The sequence below is a fragment of the Talpa occidentalis genome, unplaced genomic scaffold (genome assembly GCF_014898055.3).
Source record: "Talpa occidentalis isolate TD23 unplaced genomic scaffold, MPIMG_talOcc4v2.1 talOcc4.5, whole genome shotgun sequence".
In the NCBI taxonomy this organism is placed as follows: Eukaryota; Metazoa; Chordata; class Mammalia; order Eulipotyphla; family Talpidae; genus Talpa; species Talpa occidentalis.
Genome location: NW_023604861.1, coordinates 99,254,295 through 99,266,748, shown reverse-complemented (window position 1 = coordinate 99,266,748; position 12,454 = coordinate 99,254,295). Strand labels below are relative to the sequence as shown.

At 42.3% G+C, this 12,454-nt stretch overlaps 1 protein-coding gene and 1 pseudogene across 1 annotated transcript in view; one reads left to right on the top strand and one right to left on the bottom strand.

The window, feature by feature from the left end:
* Nucleotides 1-11,212, bottom strand: part of CUNH2orf92 (chromosome unknown C2orf92 homolog) — a 35,810-nt gene extending 24,598 nt beyond the window's left edge. The window contains exons 1-2 of the mRNA XM_037527896.2: nt 11,105-11,212; nt 8,686-8,748 (exon numbers count right to left, since the gene is read on the bottom strand). The gene's annotated coding sequence lies outside the window, so the exon portion shown is untranslated. The remainder of the gene's footprint in view (nt 1-8,685; nt 8,749-11,104) is intronic.
* Nucleotides 4,000-4,327, top strand: LOC119258625 (eukaryotic translation initiation factor 1-like; annotated as a pseudogene).
* Nucleotides 11,213-12,454: the final 1,242 nt, after the last annotated feature.

Sequence of the window (12,454 nt, the reverse complement as noted above, 5' to 3'; positions counted from 1 at the left end):
TTCATGGTTATATATTTTTTTAATATATTAATTTTTCAGCTCTTTGCTAATGAGGACGTCCCTGAGTGTTTTACAAATATTACATGGAAGGCTTGGAGTAGATCAATGAGTCTGAACCTAAGGTTTCCTGGATGCTATAAAAACCACTCACACATAGTTCTCATCCCATGCCAAGAAGTCTGATCAGGTATCTTTTTTTAAAAAAAAAACTTTTTTTTAAAGATCTATTTATTTATTTATACAAGAACCGGGGTACAGGCCAGATGTGCGGGAGAGTGAGAGGATTCACCAGAGACAGAGCGGGGAGCAGAACAGGCAAACTGATGAAACACACTGCTGAGGGGAGCAGCAGGCAAGACAGGAGAGGTCTGCCTCGCCATGTTGGACCCTCGCCAGTGGGCCTGATCAAACCGGTGCTGCAGAGGCTGCGGACAGCTTCAGAGCGCTGCACTCAAATGCCTGAGCCTCCAGGGGAGGCCCTGATCAGGTATCTTTTTAATGATCACCCCAGGAAATTCTCATGCCCAATCATGGCTAAGGTCCCAGGGAGAAGGTCTATCTCAGACTCAGGGCCTCACCATCTCTAACACGTACAGAAATCTCCTGGCATCTTGTCTAGACAGATGTGATGCAGCAGGTCTGAGGGGCTGCACACTGCACTTCCATAAGCTCCTCGATATTGGACTAACCTCTCCTGCAGGGGCATTGTGGTGGCACAAGGGATTAAGCACAGCACTGTGAAGCTATCCGCAGCCTCTGCAGCAGGAGTTCGACTTCGATCTGGCAGGCCAGGGAGCTGAGCCTCATGGCGCAGCAGACCTCTCCTGTCTCATTCACTGCTCCCCTCAGCAGTATATTTCAGTCAATCCGCCTGTTCTGTTCCCCACTCTGTCTCTAGTGAATCCTCTCAACCTCTGTACCTCTGGCCTGTACCCCAGTTCTTGTATGCATGAAGAAATAAATCTTAAAAAAAATAATAACTTGCTTGCAGTTCCCAGAGACCTCCCACCCCACAACCCCATTACATGGCCCTTTCTCAAGAAGGAGCAAAATCCTTTTCAAGCACTTAGCTTCTAGATTCTGCTTAATTTCTTAGACCCTGACACTTAACGGAACTGGTTCTAGCCTCAAGACAAATGCACACTGAGACAACAAAGAAACACTAAAGGAGGAGATGAAAAGGACAGAATCTGTGCCGTGAAATGATGATGAGTCAATACCAGCACATAAGGGGCTATTTTAGACAATAGGAAGTTTGAAGTCTTGTAGTATCCACATAGCAAAAATTTAGGTTACGTGACTTAGAAGAAATGAACAAACTGAAATACCAGGGAAAACCATCCAAACAAAAAGGCAGAAAGAAATACATTGAAAAAGAAACAACAGAATGATCAAACAACCAAAAAGCAAAAGACAGAATGGCAGTAAATAAGCCTGATGCAGCAACAATCACCCTAAATGTGAATGGTCTGAACTCAGCAATTAAAAGACACAGAATGTCAAATTGGATAAAACATATGATCCGTCTATATTTTGCATACAAGAGTCTCATTTCAGATCTAAAGACAAACAAACATGAAATGAAAGGCTAGAGCAAAGTATTTTAAGCCATCAACAGAGAGATAAAATAGAGAACTGCTATCCTCACATCTGATAAATTCAACTATCAGCCAAAAAAAGGTAATCCATAACAGAGAGGGGCACTACATAATGGTCAAGGGAAAAATTCATCAAAAAGATAGAATTGTCATCAATATTTATGCACCCAACACAGCACCACCAAAATATAGAAAACAAATATTAACAGCCTAGATAGAGCAGCACATCAACAGCAACACTCTAATAGTAGGGAATCTCAACATACCAATTACATCCCTGGATAGATCATCCAGACAGAAAGTAAACTAAGCAAATAATGTCTTAAATGAAGTATTAGAATAGACGAACTTAATAGACATTTACAGAGCCTTCCAACCCAAAAGAAATGAATACACATTCTTCTCAAGTGCTCATGGAACTTTCTCAAGTATAGATCATATGCTGGAACACAAGATATGCCTCAAAAATAGATGAAACTAGAAGTGGTATCAAGCATCTTCTCTGATCACAATGGCATAGAGTTAGAAATTGACTGCACAAAGAAGCCCATTTAAAAAAAACCCAAACATGTGGAGACTAAACAAATACCTTTAAGTAAACTCCTAAGTCAATGAAGAAATCAAGGGAGAAAAGTATCTGGAGATACTTAAAAAGGCAAGCTACCAGGGCCTCCCCTGGTGGCACAGCAGTTGAGCCCTGGGCTGCGAGGCTGCCCACAGCCTCTGCAGCGCTGGTTCGTTCCCCTGCGGCCGGCAAGGGTCCCACAAAAAAAAAAAAAAAAAAAAGACAAGCTACCAGATCCCATGGGATGCATGAAAAGGGAAGTCCACAGAGCAATACAGGCCCACATCAATAAACAAGAAAAATCTCAAATAAACAATCTAACTTTACATCTGAATGAACCAGAAAAAGTGAAAACAAAACAAAAACCAAAAATCAGTATAAGGAAGGAAATAATAAACAATTAAAGCTGGAATGCTGGTAGGGAAGACAGGAAGTAAGGGTAATAATTAAGATTATTCCAGAACACACTGTCTGCCAGGCACTCTTTCACGTATACTAAATATCTTTAAACATATATATATGGTGGAAAAAAATAGAAACCAAGACACAGTTTAAAAGATTAATGGTGTTTGCTTCAGCAGCGCATATACTAAAAAGATTAATGAAATCAAGAACTGACTCTTTTTTTTCTTTTAAAGATTTATTTATTTATACAAGCACTGGGTACAGTCAGAAGCACAGAGGGTGAGAGAATTCACCAGAGCCAGAGCGGGGAGCAGAACAGGCAGGCTGACAAAACACACTGCTGAGGAGAGCGGTGGGCGCGGCAGAGAGGTCTGCGCGCCATGTGGGACCCTCGCAGGCAGCCGGGGATCAAACCGGCGCCACAGAGGCTGCAGGCAGCTTCGCAGCCCAGCGCTCAACCGCTGTGCCACTGGGGAGGCCCAAGAACCGACTCTTTGAAAGCATAAACAGAATTAATAAACCTTTAGCTACCCTCACGAAGAAGAGAGGAAATCCAAATAAAAGAAACAGAGATGAAAGAAGTGGCACTATAACAAATTCCACAGAAATACAAAAGATTATGAGAGACTACTATGAATGTCTTTAAGCAAATAAATTGGACAACCTAGAAGAAATGGACCAATTTTTGGAATCATACAATCTTCCAAGTCTCAACCAGGGTGAAACAGACAGCTTGAGCAGACCAATCACAAGCACAGAAGTCGAAAAGAGTGAAGCCCAGGACCAGATGAATTCTATCAAATTAGTGAATTCTATCAAACTTCAAAGAGGATCTAATACCTATCCTCAATGTAGGGTAAGGAAAAATGTCAGGCTTTTCTGCCCTCCCGCCATCAGGATAGATGACGGATCCTTGCGGTCCTGAATGCATGCCTGATGGCGGCACCTGGAATAGGGTGTGGGCATAGGTAGATGGGATTCACCTGGGCTAAGACTGGGCTTTTAAGGGCGGCGTCACGGGGACGCCAGCAGCAGCAGAAGCAGAAAGAGAAGAAGCCCGAAGCAGAAGCAGAGAGCCCAGAGAGAGTGCGGATTTGCTGGGGGCTGGGAGGACTGCCAGCCTCCCAGCCCCCCAGTACCCCTGCCTGCCACATACCCACTGAACCCCAATAAAAACCTGCAAAACCACTGAGGACTCTGACTCCTCCTTTACCCAGTCTGCATGGGATCGGAAAACCTGCACTGTGGTCTGTTCCTGCCTTCTACACTCAATTTCTTCAAAAGTAAAATAGAAAAGACCCCGTCCAGACATTGAGCCATTGTCACAAACTCAGCAGCCTCCCAGCTTCCAGGTAATTTATCCGCGCCCCACCCCCATCCCTCCTCTCCCCTGCCTCCTGCAGGCCACTTCCACCCAGGGAAAGGAATATTATGGTATCCTATACCCAGAACCTCCACTCTTTCAACCGCTTTGCTGATGCAAGTAAGGTTGATGGTCTGCTTACTGCTGGCCCTGCAGATTATATCCATGTAAGAACGCAATAAAGAAATGGCAGTAAGATCCAAAGGATCGCTGATGATCACGATAAGAAAAAACTGGTGAAGGTGGTTAACGAGTGTGATGGTAGTGTGGTTAAGCATCCAGGATATGGAGAAATAATTCAGCTACGGTGTGACCAGCTTAATAACCAGCTTATGCCAGATGATCCCAGAAACTGGACTGGCTAAGAACAATCAGCTGAAGGTTTGTGGGTTTTAAGAACATTTGCGTAGGGTAAGAAAAAAAATGTCAGGCTTTTCTGCCCTCCCACCATCAGGATAGATGATGGATCCTTGCGGTCCTGAATGCACGCCTGATGGCGGGCACCTGGAGTAGGGTGTGGGCATAGGTAGATGGGATTCACCTGGGCTGAGACTGGGCTTTTAAGGGCGGCGTCATGGGGACGCCAGCAGAAGCCAAGAAGAAGCCAAGAACGAACAGAAGCCAAGAGAGCTCAGATTGACCACCTTCCCTCAAGTGAGGTAGGAGGACATCTGGCTCACTGCCAATGTCTTTTTTGACCTCACATATCCTTGCTAATCAATGACCAGAATTTCAGCCAATCTTTTATCAGAGTTAAACTTTTGACATGGGAGCCAAATTTCAAACTGATGATTTCAAACTGGAGTCACATAGCTCCAGCTGTTGAGCTTACAACTTCCTGGAAACAGCTGCCCAATGTCATAAGAAGCAACAAACTGGCTTTTGGTGGGTTTTTTCCCTTCAGTTTTAATGTTATGCAATGTGTTTAAGTTTTTCTAAAACTTGCTTTCAGGATTAAAAAAAACTGAAGAGGGGGCCTCCCCGGTGGCGCAGCGGTTGAGCGCTGGGTTGCGAAGCTGCCCGCAGCCTCTGCAGCGCGGGTTCGATCCCCGGTTGCTCCCCGGCCACTGGAGGAGGGTCCCACATGGCGGAGGGTCCCACATGGCACGCAGACCTCTCCTGCCGCCCGCTGCTCCCCTCAGCAGTGTACTTTGGTCCTTCTGCCTGCTCTGCTCCCCGCTCTGGCTCTGGTGAATTCTCTCACCCTCCCGTGCTTCTGACTGTGCCCAGTGCTTGTATAAACAAAACAAACAAATAAACAAATAAATAAATAAAACATGCCTCTATAAAAAAAAAAAAAAAAAAACTGAAGAGGGAGGAAAGTTCCCAAACACATTTTATGAGGCCAACATTACCTTGTTCAACCCAAACCAAACAAGGACAGCACAAAAAAGGAAAACTATACTCCAACATCTCTAATGAACATAGATGCAAAAATCCTCAACAATGTTTATGCAAATCAAATCCAGCAATATATTAAGAGAATCACCTACTATGACCAAGCAGGATTCATCTCAGAGACACAAGAGAGGTTCCACACACACAAATCAGCCACCACATTAGGAAAAAAAAGACTCAATCACACGATCATCTTAAGAGCTGCTAAAAAGGCATTTGACCAGGGCCTCCCTGGTGGCGCAAGGGGTTAAGACGCAACCTCTGAAGCTATTCACAGTCACTGCAGCATGAGTTCGATCCTCGGTCACAAAGCAACCCACATGGCGCAGCAGACCTCTCCTGACTCGCCCGCTGCTCCCCTCAGCAGTGTACTTCAGTCAGTCTGCCTGTTCTGTTCCCCACTCTGTCTCCGATGAATCCTCTCACACACACCCTCCCCCCCCCACATCTCTGGCCTGTACCCCAGCTCTTGTATGCATACATAAATAAATCTTTTTTTAAAAAAGGGCATTTGACAAGATTTCACTCATTTATGATAATAATATGGGAGTAACAGGAGCTTATCTCAATACAATAAAGTGGGATGTGACAAACCCACAGCCAACTCACGCTCAACGGTGACTAACCGAAAACATTTCAAAAAAAGGATGTCCACTTTCACCACTTGTTCAATGTTATATTAGAATTCCTAACCAAAGAAATTAGGCAAGAAAAAGACATAAAAGGAATTCAAATTGGAAAGGAAGAAATAAAATTATCATTAGTCACAGATGACATAATACACACAGAAAATCCAAAAGACTATGAAAAAATTACTAGTGATAATAACTGAATACAAAAAGTGGCAGAATACAAAATCAACATACAAAAATTGGTTGAATTTCTATGTATAAACAATGAATCAGGGAAAAGAGAAATTAAGAAAATAATTCTATTTACAATCACACCAAGAAAGATGAAATACATGGAAGTAAGCCTAGCAAAGGAGGCAAAGGATCTATATGCTGGAAAGTATAAGAGATTGTCAAAGGAAATAAAAGAAGACACAGAAATGAAAAAATGTTCTGAATTCATGGGTTGGGAGAATAAACACTGATAAAATGATTTTATTGCCTAAAATAATTTACAGATGCAATACAATATCTATTTTTAAAAAAATCATTTTTCAAGAAAGTAAAATAATTCTAAAATTTATATGGAAAAGCAAAAGGCCTTGAATAGCCAAAAAAAATCCTGAGAGAAAAGGAGAAAATGGAGCTATATCACACTCCTAACTTCAACTATACTACACAGTGATAGTAATTAAAGCTGTATGGTATTAGAACAAAAACAAAACACAGACCAATGGAACAGAATAGAGAGCCCAGAAATAAATACAGACAGTTAATCTTTGACAATGGAACCATGACCATACAATGGGGGAAGAAAAGACTCGAACAAACAGTATTTGGAAACATGCAGAAAAAGTAAAGAAAAGAAAAGGTGAAACTATATCCTCACTTAACTCCATGCACAAAAATTATTCAAAATAGATTAAAGACTTGAATTAAGACCTGAAACCATAAAATGCAGCTAAGAAAATATAGGTGACACACTCTTGGACATCAACTGCAGATACATATTTTGGGATATAACTCCAGTGACAAGGAAAACAAAAGCAAAAATAAGCAAATGGAACTACATAAAACTAAACATCATTTTTACAGTGAAGGAAACCATTATAAAAACTAAAAGGCAACCTGTGGACTGGGAGAAGATATTTCCACATCATAGGTCTGACACGGGTCTTGTTTCCAAAACAGACAGACTCAAATAGCTCAACAAGCAAAAAAAAAAAAAAAAAAAGGGCAAAGATCTAAATAGACACTTCTCCAGAGAAGTAAACAGATGGCCAATGGGCACATGAAAAAAAAAAAGTTCCAGGGCCTCCCCAGTGGCGCAGCGGTTGAGTGCTGGCTTGCGAAACTACCCACAGCCTTTGCAGTGCCGGTTCGATCCCCAGCTGCTCCCGTCCAGGCCACCGGAGGAGGGTCCCACATGGCGCGCAGACCTCTCCTGCCGCCCGCTGCTCCCCTCAGCAGTGTGCTTCGGTCCTTCTGCCTGCTCTGCTCCCCGCTCTGGCTCTGGTGAATTCTCTCACCCTCCCGCGCTCCTGACTGTACCCAGTGCTTGTATAAATAAATAAATAAATAAATCTTTAAAAAAAAAAAAAAAAAGTTCCACATAGTTTATTACAGTGATATCACCTCAACCGCATGAGAATGGCCCATATCAAAAAGGAAACAAGGGCCTCCCTGGTGCCGCAAGGTGTTAAGACTCAACCTATGAAGCTATTGGCAGCCACTGCAGCATGAGTTCAATCCCAGACCAGGGAGCCACCCACATGGCACAACAGATCTCTCCTGTCTTGCCCACTGCTCCCCTCAGCAGTGTATATTTCAGTCGGTCTGCCTCTTCTGTTCCCCACTCTGTCTCTGGTGAATCCTCTCACCCCCACACTTCCATGCATAAATAAATAAATCTTTTTAGAAAAAAAGGAAACAAGTCATGTTAACAAAGAAGTGGAGAAAAAGGAACACTCATCCACTGTTAGTGGGAATGTAACTTGGTGCGACCACTGTAGAAAATGATATGGAGATTCCTCAAAAAAAAAAAAAAGTAAATTCCATATGGCCCGGTAATACCACCACCACCACCCCCCCCCAGATAGAGTTATCTATCCAAAGAATATAAAAACACATACAAAAAGACTTATGCACACCTGTGTTCATAGCATCATTATTCACAGTAGCCAAGACTTGAAACCAACCTAAGTGTCCAACAACAGACATCTAGATAGGAAAATTGTGGACTATACACTCAATGGAATACTACTCAGCTATTTAAAATGATGAGATAGTGCTTTTGGGGACAAAATAGATCTTGAGGTGACCATGCTAAGTGAGATAAGCCAGAAAGTGAAAATCAGTGACAGATGGAGTCACTCATTTGCAGAATATTAAACAAACAAAGAAAACTGGCAAGACAGCAAGAATAATCTTTAGACTCTGTGAAAAATATACTGATCATCCAAGGGAGAAGAAGAAGCAGGAGGCCATTAGGTATTTACATCAGGGCTTTGGTGGAGGGTGATTGAAACACATGCATCTATGAAGGTGTAAAGTTGTAATTTCAGAATGATATAGTTGTGTAAAGGAGTGGTAAATCAATTTGAAAAAAGACGAAACCAAAATGACAAAGCACTTTCCTTCCCATCAAGGCAGCAAGAACAGCTTCCCTGGAAATCAACCAAGGATAATCATGTCTTCAGCACGCCTTCCAACAGATTGACAATTGTACATGGGGAGGGTACTTACCAATTATTTTAGCCAAGTCTTGCTCCAAGTTTTTTGAGTTTGATGAAGAACTAGTATTTAAAGCTGTGGGGGAAATAAAGTTTTGCTGTGAGTGAATCTTTCATTAGCTCTGCTTGTATTCTCTTTAAAACAACATTTTCCTACATGGTGTTCAGAGAGGAGCATCATGCAACTGGCCTGCTCTAGGGGAAAGAGCTTGGCTTCCAGGCCAAACTGCACACTCTTGGGCAGTGATGCTCTGCGGGCTTTGCTTTTCTCATCTGAGATTGGTGGGGAACAGCCAAGCCCCAGGAAGCCTGTGAGGAGTGGCAGATAAAATCTGCTGACAGGCTCTGTAGATTGAGCAGTAAATCCTTCCCTTATCACAGATCAGGGGTATTATCTACAGGAATGGAAGTAAATGGAGCTGGTTCCAAGTCGGTTGGGGACACAGGCACACTGATCCCTGGTGGGTCCCCTGACAACAAAACATAAAGTGCAGATGGGAGGGGGCTGGGTCAACGCCTCCCCCAGGACATCATGGATCGAGCTCAAGACTTCCGTGGACATTCAGTGGCTGCATCAACAATGTGCATTAATTGTGCTAAAAGACTGTAGCAACGTGTGGAGATTTTGAGCTAGAATTTCAGGCTTTTCTTTATGGAAGTTGAGATAACTCATTGTCCAAACGCATTTACTTGATTCAAGGTCAAAGTTAGTTTAGTTTAGTTTTTTTTTTTTTCCTGGTCCCAGAGGAGTATATAAACCACCAAGAAAGTAAAGCCTTCCCCCAATGAAGGGTTTGTCAGAGCCACAGCACTCACTTATTCTGAGCACCACCAAGCACACATGAAGAATCTGCAAGAATCTGAACTTTTAACTGAAAACCAGGGACAAGGTTAATTTTCACATGGTTTCCTTACAGATAATCTGCACAGCCATTTAGTAATTTGTGTACATGGCAGCATTCCACAGGAAAACCGGTAATCATGTGTTAATGATGCATGGGCATTGTTTCCAGGAAGACAGTTTGGTAAATGAAGGAAACAAAACATTCTCTTTTGAAGAAACTGTAAATTATTAAGAATAAATATAATAATACTCAATAACCGATATTAAGAGTCAATATAGGGCTCCTGGTGGCGCAGGGGGTTGGGCATCGCACTGTGAGGCAGTCCACAGCCTCTGCAGCACGAGCACGAGTTTGATCTCCAGTCAGCCAGGGAGCAACCCACATGGCAAAGCAGACCTCTCCTGTCTCACCCACTGCTCCCCTCAGCAGTGTGTTTCAGTCTGCCTGTTCTGTTCCCCACTCTGTCTCTGGTGAATCCTCTCACCCCCCCCTCCCCCACACACACACCTCTGGCCTGTACTCTAGCTGTTGTATGCATAAATAAATAAATCTTATTTTGTTCACAAATCTTTGACTTTTAAAGTGCCCTGCCAACAGTAGTAACTGTCTCCCCTTTCCCTAACTGAAAGTTTGCTGTTGTAAATATCTTGTGAACATACTTTTTCAAAGTGAACATTAGATTTCCATGCTTTGTAGGGTCCTACATCATTTAGAATATCCAAATGTGGAAACATCTCAAAAGTCCATCAACTTAGAGGTGGATTAACAAGAGGTGGTACATTCATTCAATGGAATATGATTCAGCCATGAAAAAGAAGGAAACACAGTCATGTGCTGCCTAGGATGCCTTAGTTAACAACAGTGGTTTACATACAGCCTAGCAGTGCTGTAGGCCATCATGTCTAGGTGAGGGTAATGATACTCTATGATGTTTGCACAAAGACAAGATCACAACAATGGGTTTCTCAGAATGTATGCCCTTCATTAAGCCCAGTAAGCATGATTTTTTAATGCATGCTATAACATGACCTTGAAAACATGTTAAATGATAGAAATCAGTCACAAAACATTTCATATTGAATGATTCCATGTATAGGGAATGTGTAAAATACATAAATCTAAGAGCAGACAGTGTGCTCACGGTTGCCAGGGGGTGTGAAAAAAAAAAGGAAATGAGAGGTGACAGGTAAGGAGTGTGATGCTGCTTTTTGGAGTGATGAAAATGTCTGAAGTTACATAGTGGTGATTCACAACTCTGTGAATGTGCTAAAAACTGCAGAATTATATACTCTCAAAGAATGATTTCTTCTTACATGAATTATATCTCAATAAATCAGTTCTTTTAAATATACTGTATTTGAAGAGAGGTATAAAACAAAATAGGCATGCTCACAGAGGGTCATCATGCTAACTTTTATACTTTTGTGTATGTTTGAAAAATTTTGTAATGAAAGGTTCAAATGTGTCCTGCCCTCCCACACAGCTCTGGATTTTGAGAAAGCTTCAAACTTAGGAAAAATGTTAAAGGTACTCCCTTCTGAGCAAGAAATCCCTAATGTTAGATTCAAGGTAGGGAGAAAGGCTCACCACTCAACTCCTATGGGAGGTGAGCTGGCTCCCATGAGTCTCACACTTCTCTATCTGCCACAACAATATACTAGGACAGTTCCTTTGATCAGGTGAAAAGGATGGAGCTCTGCACCTTGCCAACAGTCCAGGAAGAGAACCAAGAAGAGGAGGATCTCTGGTTTTCTCTTCATCGCCATTGTCTGTACACCACCAGGGAGAAGCCAGTCTCCTGAAATCCGTTACTTAACAACCTTGAACTCCAGGATACTGCAGAACCCACCAGCTATGAAGTCATACCCAGAAGCGGAAGCAAGGTGGAGGGCAGTTCTACCTTGGAAAGGGGGAGGGGGCAATGTCTCTGGATTGAAAGGGAGGAGGACATTGGCCGCCCCTAGGTTAGTCTCTGCTGACTTTTGGCTCCGCAGAGCCTTCCTCCCTTTCTGTATGCAATTAAGACCTCTTAATTGCAGTGACAATAATTCAACTAAATCAGCTGAGTTGAAGGTAGTTAGAGTAGCCACAAAATCTTAGGATGAATCAAGATATCACATTTAAGATATTACTATTTATTAGATTACATGAATCATAACACCAAAAATAAACAAGTATGTAAGTTGTTGTTGCTCAGGTATCACTATTTCCCCTATTATGTTTTATCAGTATTAAACTATTTTTAAAGGAAAAATCCTTCAATTTTAGCATCTTCAACTGTACTTCCCCCCCCCCCCAATTAACTGACCTGTTTGTCTCTGTTACCTGATCCCACCTGCATTTCTGGGAACTTGGAAAATTAATTGTGTTACATCCCTACTAAAATTCTGTGTATCTGTGACAGTGGCATCAGAAACGAATACCTGCTGAGTGCTGAGAAAACACTCTACTGGGAAAGTCAAACACTTTGGCTCATGTCACCTGGACTGCCAGGCACCTCCTCAGACCTGGAATTGTGAAGCTCTTGTACTTCCTCACATTCCACCCCCGCTTGTGTAACCCCAGAGAGCCAGTGGTTTAGGAATGCCTATCCCACTTACTCCCTTGATGATCATCTCAAACTCCTCAGTGTAAAGACATTTCTTGTGATTCAGAAGCACCAGAGAAAGACCCTTGGTTGGTCTACAAACCCTAATATAAACTATAGACCCTAGTTAATAATAGTGTATCAATAGCAGTTCATCAATTGTAACATTGTACCTCACAAAGGAAAGATGTTAATAGTAAGGGAAACTGGGGGGAAGGATTGGAGGTATGTGTGAACTACTTTTTTGCATTCCTTTCATAAAGGTTTCAGAGTTGTACAGAAGCCATTTTACTTCACTATGATGACATTCATCCGAGGAGGTTTATTTCCCTAAATCATACACAATGCTA